General features: G+C 45.7%; 1 protein-coding gene across 3 annotated transcripts in view; it reads left to right on the forward strand.

The window, feature by feature from the left end:
- The first annotated feature begins 7,691 nt into the window (after positions 1-7,691).
- The window catches only part of MST1R (macrophage stimulating 1 receptor), a 239,425-nt gene continuing 230,316 nt past the window's right edge, over positions 7,692-16,800 (forward strand). The window contains exon 1 of one of the 3 annotated variants that reach the window (XM_030205877.1): positions 7,692-7,773. The gene's annotated coding sequence lies outside the window, so the exon portion shown is untranslated. Of the gene's footprint in view, positions 7,774-7,982; positions 8,048-10,607; positions 10,699-16,800 lie in introns of those variants that run through there. The other 2 variants (XM_030205881.1, XM_030205878.1) reach the window with 2 other exon arrangements.

Consider the following 16,800-nt stretch of genomic DNA (forward strand, 5'->3'; position numbering starts at 1 on the left):
TTCAAACAGGCTTGGGAACTGAAGCTGAAGACAAACAGGGCAGACACAAGCAGGAAGGGAACTGAAGCTGAAGACAAACAGGGCAGACACAAGCAGGAAGGGAACTGAAGCTAAAGGCTTACAAGACAAGAACTAGCAGGGCAGGAACAGCAACACACACACAGACAAAAACTCAACGGAAGACCTCTGTTGCAAAGGCAAGTCTGAAAGTTCCCAGGTGCTTAATAAAGGCAATTACAGATTAGGTCACAGGTGAGGCTTAGCAGCAGGAACACCCGGGCAAGTCTGGAGTGCTGGAACATCAGGGCTGGAATGAACTCTGGAACATGTTTGGGAAGTAAGAAGAAGACAGTCCACAGCAGCCATAGGGCCTGGTCACCAGGAGGCAAGGTGAGTGTAGGCATGGGATACAGTCACAACCGTGACAATTAGGCATATATATATATAGATGGGTGGCTGGTGGACGTGAGGATCACCTGGTTACTTGCCTGCCTGGTGCAAAGGTGGCGAACCTCATGCATCACCTAGCTAGAATTTTAGATAGTGCTGGGGAAGACCCTACCAATGTCATAGGAAAATGTGGAAGGAAGGTTCTGGAAGCCAAATTTAGGCTCTTAGGTAGAAAGCTGAAGTCCAGATCCTCCAGGTTACTATTTTCAGAAATGCTCCCCCTTCCACACGCAGGACCCAAAAAGCAGGCAGAGCTCCGAAGTCTCAATGTGTGATTAAGACGATAGTGTAGGGATAAGGGGATTTAGATTTGTTAGGAACTGGGCAACATTCTGGGAAAAGGAAAGCCTATTCTGAAAGGATGGACTCCACATTAACCAAGATGGAACCAGGCTACTGGCACTAACTTTTAAAAAGGAGATAGAGCAGCTTTTAAAATAAAATGGGAGGGGAAGCCAACAGTCACTCAGGAGCGCATGGTTCAGTGTGGAGTATCCTTGAAGAATACTATTGAAACAGGACATTTAAGGAATCCCAATAGAGAGGTTTCAAACTTGGTGAAAGAAGGCCAGGAGTGTTTAAGGAGAGAGATGCACATTATCCCTGTCAACTTCTAAGCAATTTGTAGCTGCAAGGAAAAAATACAGTTTGAAGTGCTTGTATACAAATGCTAGAAGCCTAAAAAATAAGATGGGAGAGTTAGATTATATAGCACTAAATGATGAGGTAGATATAATAGGCATCTCAGAGACTTTGTGGAAAAAAGATAATCAATGGAACACTGTGTTAACAAGGTACAAATTATATTACAACTAGTAAAAAAGGCCCGTTTCCGACACAAATGAAATAGGTGCTAGCAAGGTTTTCCTTGGAGTGTGTATGTTTGAGAGAGTGTGTGTGAGAGTGACTGTGAGAGAGAGAGAGAGTGAATGTGCAAGTGTGTGTGTGTGACAGAGAGAGAGTGAGACTGGGTACGAGTGTGTCCGTGAGAGAGAGAGTGTGTGTGTGTGAGAATGAGAGTGTGTGCCATGGGCTCCTCCCTCCCAGTTCCAGGGTCTCCCCTCCCTCCCTCCCTCAGAGTTCCAGGGTCATCCCCTCCCTCCCTTCCGAGTTTCAGAGTACCCCTCCCTCCCTCTCTCCGAGTTTCAGTGTCCTCCTCCCCGAGTTTCAGGGTCCCCCTCCCTCCCAGTTCCAGGGTCGTCGTCCCTCCTTTCCTCCCTCCCTCCGTTCCAGGTCCAGCACCCCTCCTTCCAAATTTTAGAAGTCATCTTCACTTACCAAGTCGGGGTTACGGTGGCCATCAGCAGCGGTAAAAGGTGTGCAGGCTCGGCCCTTCTCTCTCAGCTCTGGTCCCGCCCTCATTTCCTGTTACCACAAGGGCGGGACCAGAGCTGAGAGAGAGAGAAGGGCCGAGCCTGCATGCCTTTTACCGCTGCTGCCGGCGCTGTAAACCCGACTTGGTAAGTGAAGCTGACTTTTAAAATTTGGAGGGAGGGGGCCTGGAACTGGAAGGGAGGGAGGGAGGAAGGGAGGGACGACGACACCCTCATGCGTGTGATGTTGCGTTCCGTTGCCTGGCAACTCTGCAGCGTTCCCTTCCAGTGATTGGTCACTGCTGTTTGTGATGAACCTGGAAGTATGTGACGTCAATTAAGAAGATGGATACAGCAGGAGCACGAACCCTTCAAAGCTTCACTTTTACAGAGTCAGCTTCAGAAGTTGGAGGTGCTTTTTATTATATAGGATGATAGAGGAGATCAAATTGGAGGGGGAGGGGGTTGCGCTATATCTTAAAGAGGGAATTGAGTCAAACAAAATAAACATTCTACATGAAACAGATAGCAGCGTGGAATCATTATGGGTAGAAATTCCATATGTGAAGGGAAGGAGTATTTTTGTAGGGCTGTTCTACCGTCTTCCAGGACAGATTGAACAGACAGATGAAGAAATGTTTACAGAAATTAGAAAAGCTGGCAAAATGGCCAACAGTATATTAATAGGTGATTTCAATTATCCCAATATTGACTGGATAAATGTTACACCAGAGTGCACCAGGGACGTAAACCTCCTAGATATAATAAAGTGCTTTATTTCTCTTGCAAAGTCAATCTGCACAGCTCCCCTTAACTCAAGGTGAATAATCATAAATCATCTGTTATTTCCTCCAACATCCCCCTTCTGAAACCTTTCCCAGTAACAGGTCACAGCTCTGTTACCCTCCTTGTGCCACCTGGTACTCCATCTGGAGAACACCACTTGACAAACAGGCTTCACAGGATTTGCAAATTAACCACTCAGAAGGCAAATCTCTCACGGCCACAGGCTATACTTTAATTACTCTGAAGGGGTATTTTTCTTGCACCAAACACTTTAGCAAGCACTCTTGAACAGAGCCCTCCATTGGGGAGTGTGTGGGTCAGTTATACAATACTCAGTTAGCCGGCTTCCCAGGATATGCAAATTAACCAGTCTAAATGCAAATCCACTCCAATTAGCTTCTGCTAACCACTCTGTAGGGGTTACTCTTCTTTCAACAAACAATTCATTATAGTCTCTTCAACTGAGCCCTCCACTGGGAAATAAGGGTCTCACATAAAAACAGCCACCACTCCTTGGACAGGATTTCCTGTCCTCCATCCCCGGCTGTTAACACCAGAGTCTTACTTCAAGGCTCACAGTGTTCATTTCACACTGTGGTCAAATCAAAGTTCCTTATCCTTCCTATTATTCTGTACTTCAGGCAAGTACCTTGTCTTTCTTTAGGAATCCTTTCCTTTAGTGTCCAGTTATCAGTTGCTTGGCATCCTTCTTTCTTCTTGGAGGGCTCCTTCTTGAGAAAAGACATTTTTTTTTTTTTAATGTTTTTATTAATAAGAGTAACAGACTTCCATCTTACAACCATTTTTCCGCTCAAAGGCACACTGTGGAAGACATTTTTAAAGGGCTGCTTCCTACCAACCCCACCCTTCCTGGGTTCCTCCTATATTCTGGAAAAAGTACAGAACCTTATCCAATGGGCTTGCCTTCTGAAGGGAACTATTCCTACCTTCTGCCATGGGCCCTCCCTTTCAAATTAGCACAAGGGTAACCTCCACACCTCCCCCTTCCCAGCTATCTGTGTCTGGGCTATCATTGAGGCAGGGCTCCCCTTAGTGGCCTCTACAAAATAACACAAGGACCTCCACCATTAGAATGCCCTCTAGTGGTCACTACCCATCTAAGCAGACTTCACGCCTTCTGTCTCGCTGCACCCTACGCCTGGAATAAACTTCCTGAGCTCCTACGTCTTGCCCCATCCTTGGCCACCTTTAAATCTAGACTGAAAGCCCACCTTTTTAACATTGCTTTTGACTTGTAACCACTTGTAACCACTCGCCTCCACCTACCCTCCTCTCTTCCTTCCCGTTCACATTAATTGATTTGATTTGCTTACTTTATTTATTTTTTGTCTATTAGATTGTAAGCTCTTTGAGCAGGGACTGTCTTTCTTCTATGTTTGTGCAGCGCTGCGTATGCCTTGTAGCGCTATAGAAATGCTAAATAGTAGTAGTAGTAGTAGTAGTAGCTTCTACTCATGAGTGCCCTCTAGTGGCTCTCTTCTGGTCATTACAGCAGTCTTCCACCATAAGAGCTCCCTCTGGTGGCTAGGTTCTGTCCCTGCCCATCTTCAAGTCTTTGCTTAAAGCCCACCTCTTCAATGCTGCGTTCAGTAATCCAGACTGCCCCAATTTGACTGCCCCTTTCGGACTGACTGTTCACTTGTCTTTTAGATTGTAAGCTCCTTGAGCAGGGACTGTCCCTCTATGTTAAATTGTACAGCGCTGCGTAACCCTAGTAGCGCTTTAGAAATGTTAAGTAGTAGTAGTAGTAGTATGTCCTATATTTATTACAGCATTCAAAAATAAGTGAGTTTTGAGATCAGTTTTAAAAAATGTAAGGGTGTGGTGTTAGAGCATTCCATAGTTCTGGACCTTATACTGAAAAGATAGAATGTCGAATGGAGTCATGCGAGATCTCACAAAAGGAAGGGGCAAGTTTGTTCTGCTGCTGAGAGCATAATGTGTGGGATGGGCAGTAAAGAACCAAGATATCAGAGAAGGAATGATGGATGACCAAAATGATAAAGGGGGTGAAACTCCTCTCGTATGAGGAAAAGCTAAAGAAGTTAAGGCTCTTCAACTTGGAAAAGAGACGGCTGAGGGGAGATATGATTTAGGTCTACAAAATCCTGAGTGGTATAGAATGAGTAGAAGTGAATCGATTTTATACTCTTTCAAAAAGTACAGACTAGGGGACACTTAATGATGTTACATGGAAATACTTTTAAAAGAAATAGGAGAAAATATTTTTTCACTCATGCCTCGATGCTCGTTACTCCAGTGCTGTACGGAATAGCACCAAAGTTTATTGCCACAACAGCACCCAAAAATAACTTCTTCATGCTCGATGCTAATAGTATGCAAATGATATGTATGCTATTAGCTTTGAGCATGAGGAAGTAAAGTGGCAGGATCGCACCAGGAGTATGCACACAAGAGCTATGCATAAGCAAAGCTGTTATGCTCATGCCCAGTCTGATGGGGGGGAACAGGAGCTTCTGTTCTGAAGTGTGCCATTCCGCTGTGTGACAGGGAGGTCTGAGCAGCTTCTTTCGGGTTCATGTCGCTCAGGTTAGCTGCAACCAATTAACAGGCAGGAGGTTGCTGAGCTTCTGGATTTCACTTTCAGGAGTTGGGATGTAACCTCTCAGGTTGGCACTTCTTTCCCTTGATACCACCTCCCCACCACCACCACTCCTCCTTCACGATATGATTGTCCAATCGGGAGCTCAAATCCTCTCTTCAGAAACTCTGTTGCCAGCTCTGAACTGGCATCAGTTTTTCTGCAGTATGGGTGCCCTTCTTCAGGGCGCTGCACTCTGATCATTGCAGGGAATAGGAAAATATGTAATTTTTAAATCACATTTGCATGCTATTTGTGGGGCAAGCACGGTATTTCCAATGTAGGGGCATCTGTTCATTGTGCACCAGCAAACGCGGATACTAGTCCCGCGCTAATGGCTTCTAGTGCCCGTGTTTGCTTCTGAGCATCGGGGCATCAATGAATAGATAAGCTCTGGAACTTGTTGACTGAAGATGTGGTAACAGCAGTCAGCGTATGTGGGTTTAAAAAAGGTTTGGACAAGCTCCTGGAGAAAAAGTCCATAGTCTGCTATTAAGACAGACATGGGGACTCCACTGCTTGCCTTGGGATTGGTAGCATGGAATGTTGCTACTATTTGGGTTTCTGACAGATACTTGTGACTTGGATTAGTCACTGTTGGAAACAGGATTCTGGGCTAGATGGACCATTGGTTTGACCCAGTATGGCTATTCTTATGTTCTTATGAAGCAGTACTGGGTACAGAGCTCTGAGTTTGAGTGAGGCAGGGCTGGGTAAATAACTCCGGGTTGGGATGAGACAGGGCTTGGTACAGAGCTCCGGGTTGTGTTAGGCATAGCTGGGTATAGAGAATTCTTGGTTAGGGTGATCAGGGCTAGTTATAGAGCTGTGGGTTGGGATAGTAGGACTAGGAATAAAGATCTGGGCTGGACAGTTTGATGTGGGGCTGGTTTAGTGCTCTGTACTGCTTTTAAGGCTGTTTCGGGATGAGGAGTGACAGTTTTGCTCTGCATGAGGCAGTGTTATATATTAAGGGCATTTCTATAATTTGCTGTCTGCATTTATGCCTCACGTGTGAGCATTAATTTAAAGAATAGTAGCAGTTATGCATGTCAGCGTAAACTACAAAAGTGTCAGTGAGTGCTGAAACACTGTTCTGTATGGGCATGCATATGTAGCATAGCATGTGAAAACAAGAGGAGGGAGGGGCACGGCCAGAGCTCCCACTTACACATGTTACTTTATGTGTCCCTTCTGCATTTATATGACTACAGTTACTCCAGGTCTATGGTTGCTGTACCTATGAGTGCATAAATAATGTAAGGCATGCAGATAGTGGGTTATGCTTGTATTATATAACAAGATCTGGCCAGCCAGATGCCTTTATAGATTGTGCTCTCACTGAGCAGCAGGGTGCCTAAGAACTGTGCACTGATCTGTTTGAGGTGGGATCAGATAAGGAGCCATGGAATGGGGTGGGGCATGGTGGTTCTCAGTCCTGGGTTTCTTGAGGCAGGGCTGGGTGTAGAACTCGGCACTGATCTTCTTGAGGTGGGCAGGTAGGTCGCCCTATGTGAGATGAGTTGGGGTAATACTCAGTGCTACTACTACTACTACTATTTGCTTTTGAAGTAGGTGCAGGTATGGAGCCCAGGGTGAGACTGCCACGCAGAGGTAGTACTCAGTGCTGGGTTGGGTGAAACAGGAAAATACTTGGTGCTAGCCTACTTGAGAAGGGGCCAGATGTAGCTGAGGGGTGCTTGATACAGGGCTGGTGTGGAACCCCAGGTCAAGGTGAGGTGGGGGTAGTTTCATTGCTGGGGTGTTTGAGGCAGGGCTAGAGTTATGTTCCAGGGTGAGGGGTGTAACATTCTATAAATAGAGGGCTGGCTATAGATCTCCTGTGTGAGACTAGGTGACATAATACTTGATGGAGGAGTGCCTGAGGCAGGGCTGGTTATACAGCTCTATGCTGATAAGCTTGAAGGAGATCTTTATTTATTTATTTTGTTGCATTTGTATCCCACATTTTCCCACCTTTTTGCAGGCTCAATGTGGCTTACATATTACATGGTATGAATGAATACAAGGTGATATTGTGGTGGATATAAGGTACATGTATGGTAGGTACAATTGGGGGGAACTTAGGGAGGGGGGAGTCAGGTAATGTCCATTACGTTCTTTGGTTACATTGTGTGGCAGGTGTCCATGTATTTTTATGTTGGGTCGGTGGATCTGGATATATAGAGCTTGATTTCTTCTCGTACTCATCACGTCTCTTAAGCTTGAAGTCATTTACAGCACAAAATCCCCTTCCCCTTCCAGTCACACACAAAAAAGTTATTTGAACAAACAGGCACTTCTATCTAGTTCAGCTCAGAGCTCTGTCCCTTCTTTCCTCCCTCCCTCCAATAATGCTGCTTGTAATGAGGCGTGGAGGGGGGGGGGGGGGTAGAGATGGGGGTCCAGCCAGGGCGAGGGCTGATGTATGGGAGGCGGCTGGGATTGTGCAGCCGCGGGGTGAGGCGCAGTTGAGGGCCGGGCGGAGCAGCAGGACTGGATTGTGCAATGCGGGCGGTGCTGGAGAGTCAGTGCTGTGCTCCCTCCACCTCTTTCCTGCCTGCCCGGGCTCTGGGAATGGGAGGCCGCACTCTTCCTCAGGTGAGGGGTCACAAGCTTCGGCTTCGGTTGCGTTTGTAGGAATTGATCATTTATAGCAGAGAAGATGATCCGATTTATTCCTGAGCGCACAGAGGGGGGTTGGCAGGGGCTCCGTCTCTCCGCCTCGGATTTCAGCAGGGCTTTCCTAGTCCTTCTTTTCAGGAAAGGTGCCAGAGCTCCAGTCCTCTCCTTAGCTTTCCTGACTTTGATTTGGCAGGAGACTCAGGTTGTGGTTTGGGTTTTCTTCCAGCACCTCGGGGGTGACTGTGCTCAGGTGATTTTCTTTTTCTTGACTGCCAAGTTTCTCCTTTCCTGTTTTATTTCAGCAGTTTCTAGCAAATTGAGGAGGCTGTCAGGGTAGTTTTGAAACTACTGTGTACAAAACATTCCAGGGTTAACATTTTCCGAAAGTCAGCAGGAAATTCCAGGACAGCAAAATCTGTGAGCACCAGATGACAGTACTACTACTACTACTACTACTATTTAGCATTTCTATAGCGCTACAAGGTGTACGCAGCGCTGCACAAACATAGAAGCAAGACAGTCCCTCCTCAAAGAGCTTACAGTCTAATAGATTTGTTGTTGTCTGAGGAGATGCAAAGTGTTCATGTGAGTAAAGCAATGACAGGTTGCAGTTTATCTCTGCCATTTTCCAGCTGAATGTATCCGTTCATGATCCATTTACAGCTACAGGTACATGCCTTGTACAGGCTGCTGCTATGTGTACATTCATTCTGACTCACCAACCAGGGAGATTTTCTTTTGTTTCAAACATGTTAACATACAGTGACTTGTTTGTTATTATGGCTTCATTCACCTAAATTAAAGTTTGGCTCTTGAGGAAAAGAAACCCCAAAAAGCAAATGTTGTAAGTGGAGCAATAGCCTAACAGAGCAGCAGCAGTCTAGGGTTAATGTACCTCTTGTACACAGCCTTGGGTGAATCTCTTCATAAAGACAGTTAATAAATCCCAATAAATAAATAAGACTATCCCACTACTGCTGCTTCTGATCTTGAGCAAGTCAGTTAACCCTTTGTTGCCTCAGGTACGAACATAGAGGCCCTTGCAGAAAGGCTGGCAGTAGAACTGCATGTGATTGTCTTAGCATGTGGTGCCAAGCAATACAGTAAGTTAATTATATGCAAATTTTATGCTTGGAAACCCTGTGGCAAGTGTGTAGGATTATGCCGAATGCATGCGTACAATGTACCTAAATGTGAGCCGTAAACATCTTGTTTGCACTTGAAATGTTAGAGAAGCTGATATTTAAGCACAGAATATCCTCTCCACAAAACCTTCCATGCAGCCCAAGACCTGGTGAAAAAATATTAGTGTTGTGTGTGCATCAACAGTGGACTGTGTACTCTCTGCATTTCACGTAATACGTTAATTATCTTGTTAGCATATATTTTAACACAACCTGCTACTGTGTGTTCCTGCGCACAGTTCCTCTCTGCATCGCTCAATGTGTACAACCTACCGTAATATCGCTGCTAAACCCTTGGTTGCTTTCTGTGGTAGTTCCTTCGATTGTAAATCCTCCAGGGACAGGAAAATAACTACTGTACCTGAATATATCTCACCTTGAGCTGCTGTTAGAGAAAGGTACATAAGTATTGCCATACTGGGAAAGACCAAAGGTCCATCAAGCCCAGCCCTGTTTCCAACAGTGGCCAATCCAGGTCACAAATACCTGACAAGATCCCCAAAAAGTACAAAACATTTTATACTGCTTATCCCCAGAAATAGTGGATTTTCCCCAAGTCCAATTTAATAATGGTCTATGGACTTTTCCTTTAGGAAGCCATCCAAACCTTTTTAAAACTCCGCTAAGCTAACCACCTTCACCACATTCTCTGGCAACAAATTCCAGAGTTTAATTACACGTTGAGTGAGCTAAATGCAAATCCAAGGTATTTATTATGGCCACAAAGATATTCAAAGCAAACAGGATGAGACAGAAATCCATTGTAACACTGAGCAACACAGTACAAGGAACCATTTTCCCTCGTACCACCCCTGATATCTAGGCATTAAATCCACCACAGCCCCAGTGGCTAACCACTTATGTTTCAGACTCTGCCTGGCAGTTGTCTGCCACAGAGAGTCGCGACCCCCCACCACAACCCCCTGCTTTCAGGGTGCTTTTACCCAAAAGGTCACACACCATTTTATTGCTCTAACATAAATCCAGAACATTGACGTGTTAGGGTTGGGTTCTGCTGCCTCTGCAAGGTAACATGAATCAGCCAATGTATAACATCAACATTAAGGAGAGTGGGAGGATTAGCGCATGGGGCAAGAACAGGTAGAGCAATGCTGTCCTGGCTGGTTGAAAAACTGAAGGATCTGCACTGATCCCATCTTCCCGCTGCACATCTGTCTAATCGCTGGTCTGCTCAGGCGAATTCAAAAATAAAGCTCGATGCCAAACCAGTACCAGTAGTGTACAACCCTCCATGTAGGTGGTGCGAGGTGAGGGGGTTACCTGAGGCCCTGAGCCATGTTAAGGCCAGATAGGAGGCACGTACATCCAAAAATATTTTTAGGAAGGCTGACCCTATTTAGCAGTGCCTAAAGTTTTCCTTCCGAAAGCTACATTTACCTGGCTAAAAATCACTGCTCCTGAGTGATCACAGGAAAATATACAGCTTACTGGGTGAAGAAATGTATTGAGAACCCACTTTTTTATTTACAATTTTAACACCTGCCTTTCTCAGCAGTAGCTCAAGATGAGTTACATTCACTTATCCTAAATATTTTCCTGTCCTTGAAGGGCTTATAATCTAAAGGGCTGGTGGGCAGAGCTGTGTAGCAGGTTACTGGCTGCAGGATGCAGGAAGGAGTTCACCTTAGCAGTTAACTCGCTCGCAGTATATTAAAATGAATGGAATGAGGCCTTTAGGTGTTCCTCTGCAATGCACGTAAGTAAACAGGATTTTAACCCAAGCACCTAATGTGAGAAATTCACCACAAGGTTCCTTACAGAGTAGAAGGGTTAGTTAAGAGGATTTAATGCCAGATTTTTCTTTTTTTTTTGTAACCAGAAGTAACTGCAACAGCAGCTTCACTGTGCGCATGTCTGAAGAAAACAAAAGTTCCAGCACATGTCTACGCAGGTTCTGTGTATAAATATCAGCTTCACAAAATTTTCTTGCACGTTAATTTTTGTGAGGCTAATATTTATATGCAGAAGAACCTTCTGGTTTGTGTGCAGATCTGTGCTGCACTTATGTTTGCTTCGGATGTGTGCACAGTGAAGCCGCCCTTATCTCAAAATCTTTGTGTGCACGTTTCCAGCGGGTGTTTCCTCATTACTCTGTGAGGTCTATGTGCATCTTTGTATCTCAGCTTATTGCATCACTGTGGAATATTTTCTCACAGTAAAAGCCACGTGCTCAGCCATCGCAGTATGGCTTTTTGAATCGACTACTGAGTTTGTACCTGACAATATATAGGCTTATGTGGTTTCCCAAGGTTACAAAAAGCATCCATGAGGTTCTTAGCCCGCTGCTCTAAACAGTAAGGGGCCGATGTAGGAAGCAATTGTGGGCTTAGCTGCAGGGTTACTGAGGGTTGCTAGCCTGTCATGTGTGGAGGAGTGGCCTAGTGGTTAGAGCAGTGGTCTTGCAATTCAGAGGTGGCCGGTTCAAATCCCACTGCTGCTCTTTGTGATCTTGGGTAAATCACTTAACCCTCCACTGCCTTAGGTAGAAGCTTGGATTGTAAGCCCTCCTGGGACAGAGAAATATCCAGTGTACCTGAATGTAACTCACCTTGAGCTACTACTAAAAAGGTGTGAGCAAAATCAAAATAAGATGTAGAGAGGACTTGTATTCAGGTGACAGCTGCAAGTTGTATTAAAATTAATGCCAATGAGCTAATTTAGGTATTCCATAAAGACAGGGTTGGCAATTTTTTGACAGAGAAAAACCTGACACCTGCCTCGTTTCATGCCCCTCCTTTGCCTCGCTCTGTGCCCCACCACGTCTCTTTCCATACTATTGTCGCAACCTTCCCCATAGCCCTCTACAACCAACTGTCCCAATGTCTCTTTCTGCATTTCTCTTTTCCTGTCTTTGCAGGGTCTCCAGTTCATTTAACATTTCCTCTCTCCATGTCCACTATCCATATCCCCTCTGTGTCCCTTTTCCGTCCTTCCAGCATCTCCTCTCTATGCCTCTGTTCCTATTCACTCCCCCCCCCCCCCAGCATCTGCCCTTTGTGTCCCTATCGTCCCCCATGTTGAGCATCTGCCCTCTCAGAGGCCCTGTCCTTCCCTTGTTCCAGCATTATCCCCATGTCCCTATTCCTCCCTTTTCCAGTACTGCCCTTCTATGTCCCTGTCACTATATTACCTCCATGCCTGGCATCTCTTTTCTGTTTCCCTGTGCAACTCCATCCCGTTTTCCTTTCCTTCCACACAACCCACCCTGAGGCCAGCATCTCTTCTGTGTCTCTCCCCCTCTCCAACCCCCCAACTGATTTTTATCTCTTCACCGCCTCGTGTCCCTCACCCCCAGGTCTAGCATCTCTCCCCATCCCTCAGTGTGGTTTCTCTTACTCTCTCCCTGGGCAGATTCAGCATTTCAGTCTCTCTCTCCCATCCCCATCTCGCAGATTCAACATCTCTTCCCTCTCCTTTCTCTGATGAGTTCAGCATTCCCTGAGTCCCTGTCCCTTCCTCTCCCGGTCCAGACAGCATCTCTCCCGCTGCCTCTGTCTCCCTCTGCTGCAGGTCCAACCTTCCAGTGTCTCTCCTTCTCCCTATGCACCTCCCAGGACCTGAAAGTGTCTTTGCTGACAGTCAACACAGCCGCAGTGATTCAAGCAAGCAGCCTCTGCCTGCATTCGGGACCTTCCTCAGCTGTGTTGTGCTTCCTTTGATGCGACTTCCTGTAGTCGCATGAGTGGGATGCAGTCCGAGGGATTGCCCCGAATGCAGGCAGAGGCTGCTTGCTTGAATCACAGTGGCTGTGTCACCTGTTAGCAAAGGCACTCTCAGGAGCTGGGATGTGCTCGGGGAGAGGGAGGGATGTTGGATGGACCAGGGAAGGGTGGGGGGAGGTGCACACAGAACCAACAGGGAGAGATGCCGCAGTGGGAGAGAAAGGGAGAGGGAGATGCCAAAGTGCCTCAGTGTTGGTATCAGGGACAAAAAAAATGGCTTTTCTACTGCTGGTATTGAGGGTCTGCTGGCAGCCGGTCTGGCCATTGAAATACCAGCCAGGCTGGCTAAAAACCGCTTAGTTGGCAACTGTACATGAAGAGAATATGCCGCTCACTCTTGATGCAAGCACAACACAAGAGCTTTTCTATTAGGGTTTGGGGTGGCATAGAAGGTTTGTGGAGAGGATTTCTTGTCAATCTTTCAAATTTGCCGTTTTTTGTTGTTGTTTTGCAAACAGGGGGAAGCCCATGCAAGTTTTAAAGGCAGATGGAAAGTAACAAACATGTGCACATGTTGGAACAAAACCAAAAATGAAAACACACATTAGTGCTTATTCTTCTGCGCCTAAATATGAGCCTCACAAAAAATTTACATGTAAGCAGTTTAGACGCAGAAGAACAAGCACTGATTTGTGCTAACACTTTTGGTTTTTCTTTAGACATGCACACGAGAAGCCGTGTTTACTGTGAAATCTTGTGCGCATGCGTCCAGCATAGTCTGCCCACGTTTGCCGCGGGTTTTCCACACATAGTTTGCATACAGTAAGCCTCTTGCGCGCTGCAATGTTAGCTTGTGGTAGCAGCCGTAAGAACATAAGTGTTTCCCATACTGGGACAGACCGAAGGTCCTTCAAGCCCAGTATCCTGTTTCCAACAGTGGCCAACCCAGGTTACAAGTACCTGGCAAAATCCCAAAACAGTACAATACATTTTATGCTGCTTATCTTAGAATTAAGCAGTGGATTTTCCCTAAGGCCATGTTAATAATGGTCTATGGACTTTTAGGAAGATATCCAAACCTTTTATGAACCCCACTAAGCTAACTGCTTTTACAACATTCTCTAGCAATGAATTCCAAAGTTGAATTACATGTTGAGTGAATAAAAAAATTCTCCAATTTGTTTTAAATTTACTACTTTGTAGCATCATTGCGTGCTCCCTAGTCCTAGTATTTTTGGAAAGAGTAAACAAGTGATTCACGTCTACCTGTTCCACTCCACTCATTGTTTTATTGTCCTATTGTGGATTAAAAACTGGTTGAAGGATAGGAAACAGAGAGTGGGGTTAAATGGGCAGTATTCACAATGGAGAAGGGTAGTTAGTGGGGTTCCTCAGGGGTCTGTGCTAGGACCGCTGCTTTTTAATATATTTATAAATGATTTAGAGATGGGAGTAACTAGCGAGGTAATTAAATTTGCTGATGACACAAAGTTATTCAAAGTTGTTAAATCGCGACAGGATTGTGAAAAATTACAAGAGGACCTTACGAGACTGGGAGACTGGGCGGCTAAATGGCAGATGACGTTTAATGTGAGCAAGTGCAAGGTGATGCATGTGGGAAAAAAGAACCTGAATTATAGCTATGTCATGCAAGGTTCCACGTTAGGAGTTATGGACCAAGAAAGGGATCTGGGTGTTGTCGTCGATAATACACTGAAACTTTCTGCTCAGTGTGCTGCTGTGGCTAGGAAAGCGAATAGAATGTTGGGTATTATTAGGAAAGGCATGGAAAACAGGTGTGAGGATGTTATAATGCTGTTGTATCGCTCCATGGTGCGACTGCTCCTTGAGTATTGTGTTCAATTCTGGTCGCCGCATCTCAAGAAAGATATAGTAGAATTGGAAAAGGTGCAGAGAAAGGCGACTAAAATGATAGCGGGGATGGGACGACTTCCCTATGAAGAAAGATTAAGGAGGCTAGGGCTTTTCAGCTTGGAGAAGAGACGGCTGAGGGGAGACATGATAGAGGTACAGTGGTGGAAATAAGTATTTGATCCCTTGCTGATTTTGTAAGTTTGCCCACTGACAAAGACATGAGCAGCCCATAATTGAAGGGTAGGTTATTGGTAACAGTGAGAGATAGCACATCACAAATTAAATCCGGAAAATCACATTGTGGAAAGTATATGAATTTATTTGCATTCTGCAGAGGGAAATAAGTATTTAATCCCTCTGGCAAACAAGACCTAATACTTGGTGGCAAAACCCTTGTTGGCAAGCACAGCGGTCAGACGTCTTCTGTAGTTGATGATGAGGTTTGCACACATGTCAGGAGGAATTTTGGTCCACTCCTCTTTGCAGATCATCTCTAAATCATTAAGAGTTCTGGGCTGTCGCTTGGCAACTCGCAGCTTCAGCTCCCTCCATAAGTTTTCAATGGGATTAAGGTCTGGTGACTGGCTAGGCCACTCCATGACCCTAATGTGCTTCTTCCTGAGCCACTCCTTTGTTGCCTTGGCTGTATGTTTTGGGTCATTGTCGTGCTGGAAGACCCAGCCACGACCCATTTTTAAGGCCCTGGCGGAGGGAAGGAGGTTGTCACTCAGAATTGTACGGTACATGGCCCCATCCATTCTCCCATTGATGCGGTGAAGTAGTCCTGTGCCCTTAGCAGAGAAACACCCCCAAAACATAACATTTCCACCTCCATGCTTGACAGTGGGGACGGTGTTCTTTGGGTCATAGGCAGCATTTCTCTTCCTCCAAACACGGCGAGTTGAGTTCATGCCAAAGAGCTCAATTTTTGTCTCATCTGACCACAGCACCTTCTCCCAATCACTCTCGGCATCATCCAGGTGTTCACTGGCAAACTTCAGACGGGCCGTCACATGTGCCTTCCGGAGCAGGGGGACCTTGCGGGCACTGCAGGATTGCAATCCGTTATGTCGTAATGTGTTACCAATGGTTTTCGTGGTGACAGTGGTCCCAGCTGCCTTGAGATCATTGACAAGTTCCCCCCTTGTAGTTGTAGGCTGATTTCTAACCTTCCTCATGATCAAGGATACCCCACGAGGTGAGATTTTGCGTGGAGCCCCAGATCTTTGTCGATTGACAGTCATTTTGTACTTCTTCCATTTTCTTACTATGGCACCAACAGTTGTCTCCTTCTCGCCCAGCGTCTTACTGATGGTTTTGTAGCCCATTCCAGCCTTGTGCAGGTGTATGATCTTGTCCCTGACATCCTTAGACAGCTCCTTGCTCTTGGCCATTTTGTAGAGGTTAGAGTCTGACTGATTCACTGAGTCTGTGGACAGGTGTCTTTCATACAGGTGACCATTGCCGACAGCTGTCTGTCATGCAGGTAACGAGTTGATTTGGAGCATCTACCTGGTCTGTAGGGGCCAGATCTCTTACTGGTTGGTGGGGGATCAAATACTTATTTCCCTCTGCAGAATGCAAATAAATTCATATACTTTCCACAATGTGATTTTCCGGATTTAATTTGTGATGTGCTATCTCTCACTGTTACCAATAACCTACCCTTCAATTATGGGCTGCTCATGTCTTTGTCAGTGGGCAAACTTACAAAATCAGCAAGGGATCAAATACTTATTTCCACCACTGTATATAAAATAATGAGTGGAGTGGAACAGGTGGATGTGAAGCGTCTGTTCACGCTTTCCAAAAATACTAGGACTAGGGGGCATGCGATGAAACTACAGTGTAGTAAATTTAAAACAAATCGGAGAAAGTTTTTCTTCACCCAACGTATAATTAAACTCTGGAATTCGTTGCCGGAGAAAGTGGTGAAGGGGGTTAGCTTAGCACAGTTTAAAAAGGGGTTGGACGGTTTCCTAAAGGACAAGTCCATAAACCGCTACTAAATGGACTTGGGAAAAAGTCACAATTCCAGGAATAACATGTATAGAATGTTTGTACGTTTGGGAAGCTTGCCAGGTGCCCTTGGCCTGGATTGGCCGCTGTCGTGGACAGGATGCCGGGCTCGATGGACCCCATGGTCTTTTCCCAGTATGGCATTACTTATGTACTTATATCTCCCCTCAGCCTTCTTTTCTCCAATCTAAATAGCTGTTGCTGCTTTAGCCTTTCTACATTGGGAAGTCGTCCCATCCCCT

This window comes from Microcaecilia unicolor, chromosome 6 (assembly GCF_901765095.1).
Source record: "Microcaecilia unicolor chromosome 6, aMicUni1.1, whole genome shotgun sequence".
NCBI lineage: Eukaryota > Metazoa > Chordata > Amphibia > Gymnophiona > Siphonopidae > Microcaecilia > Microcaecilia unicolor.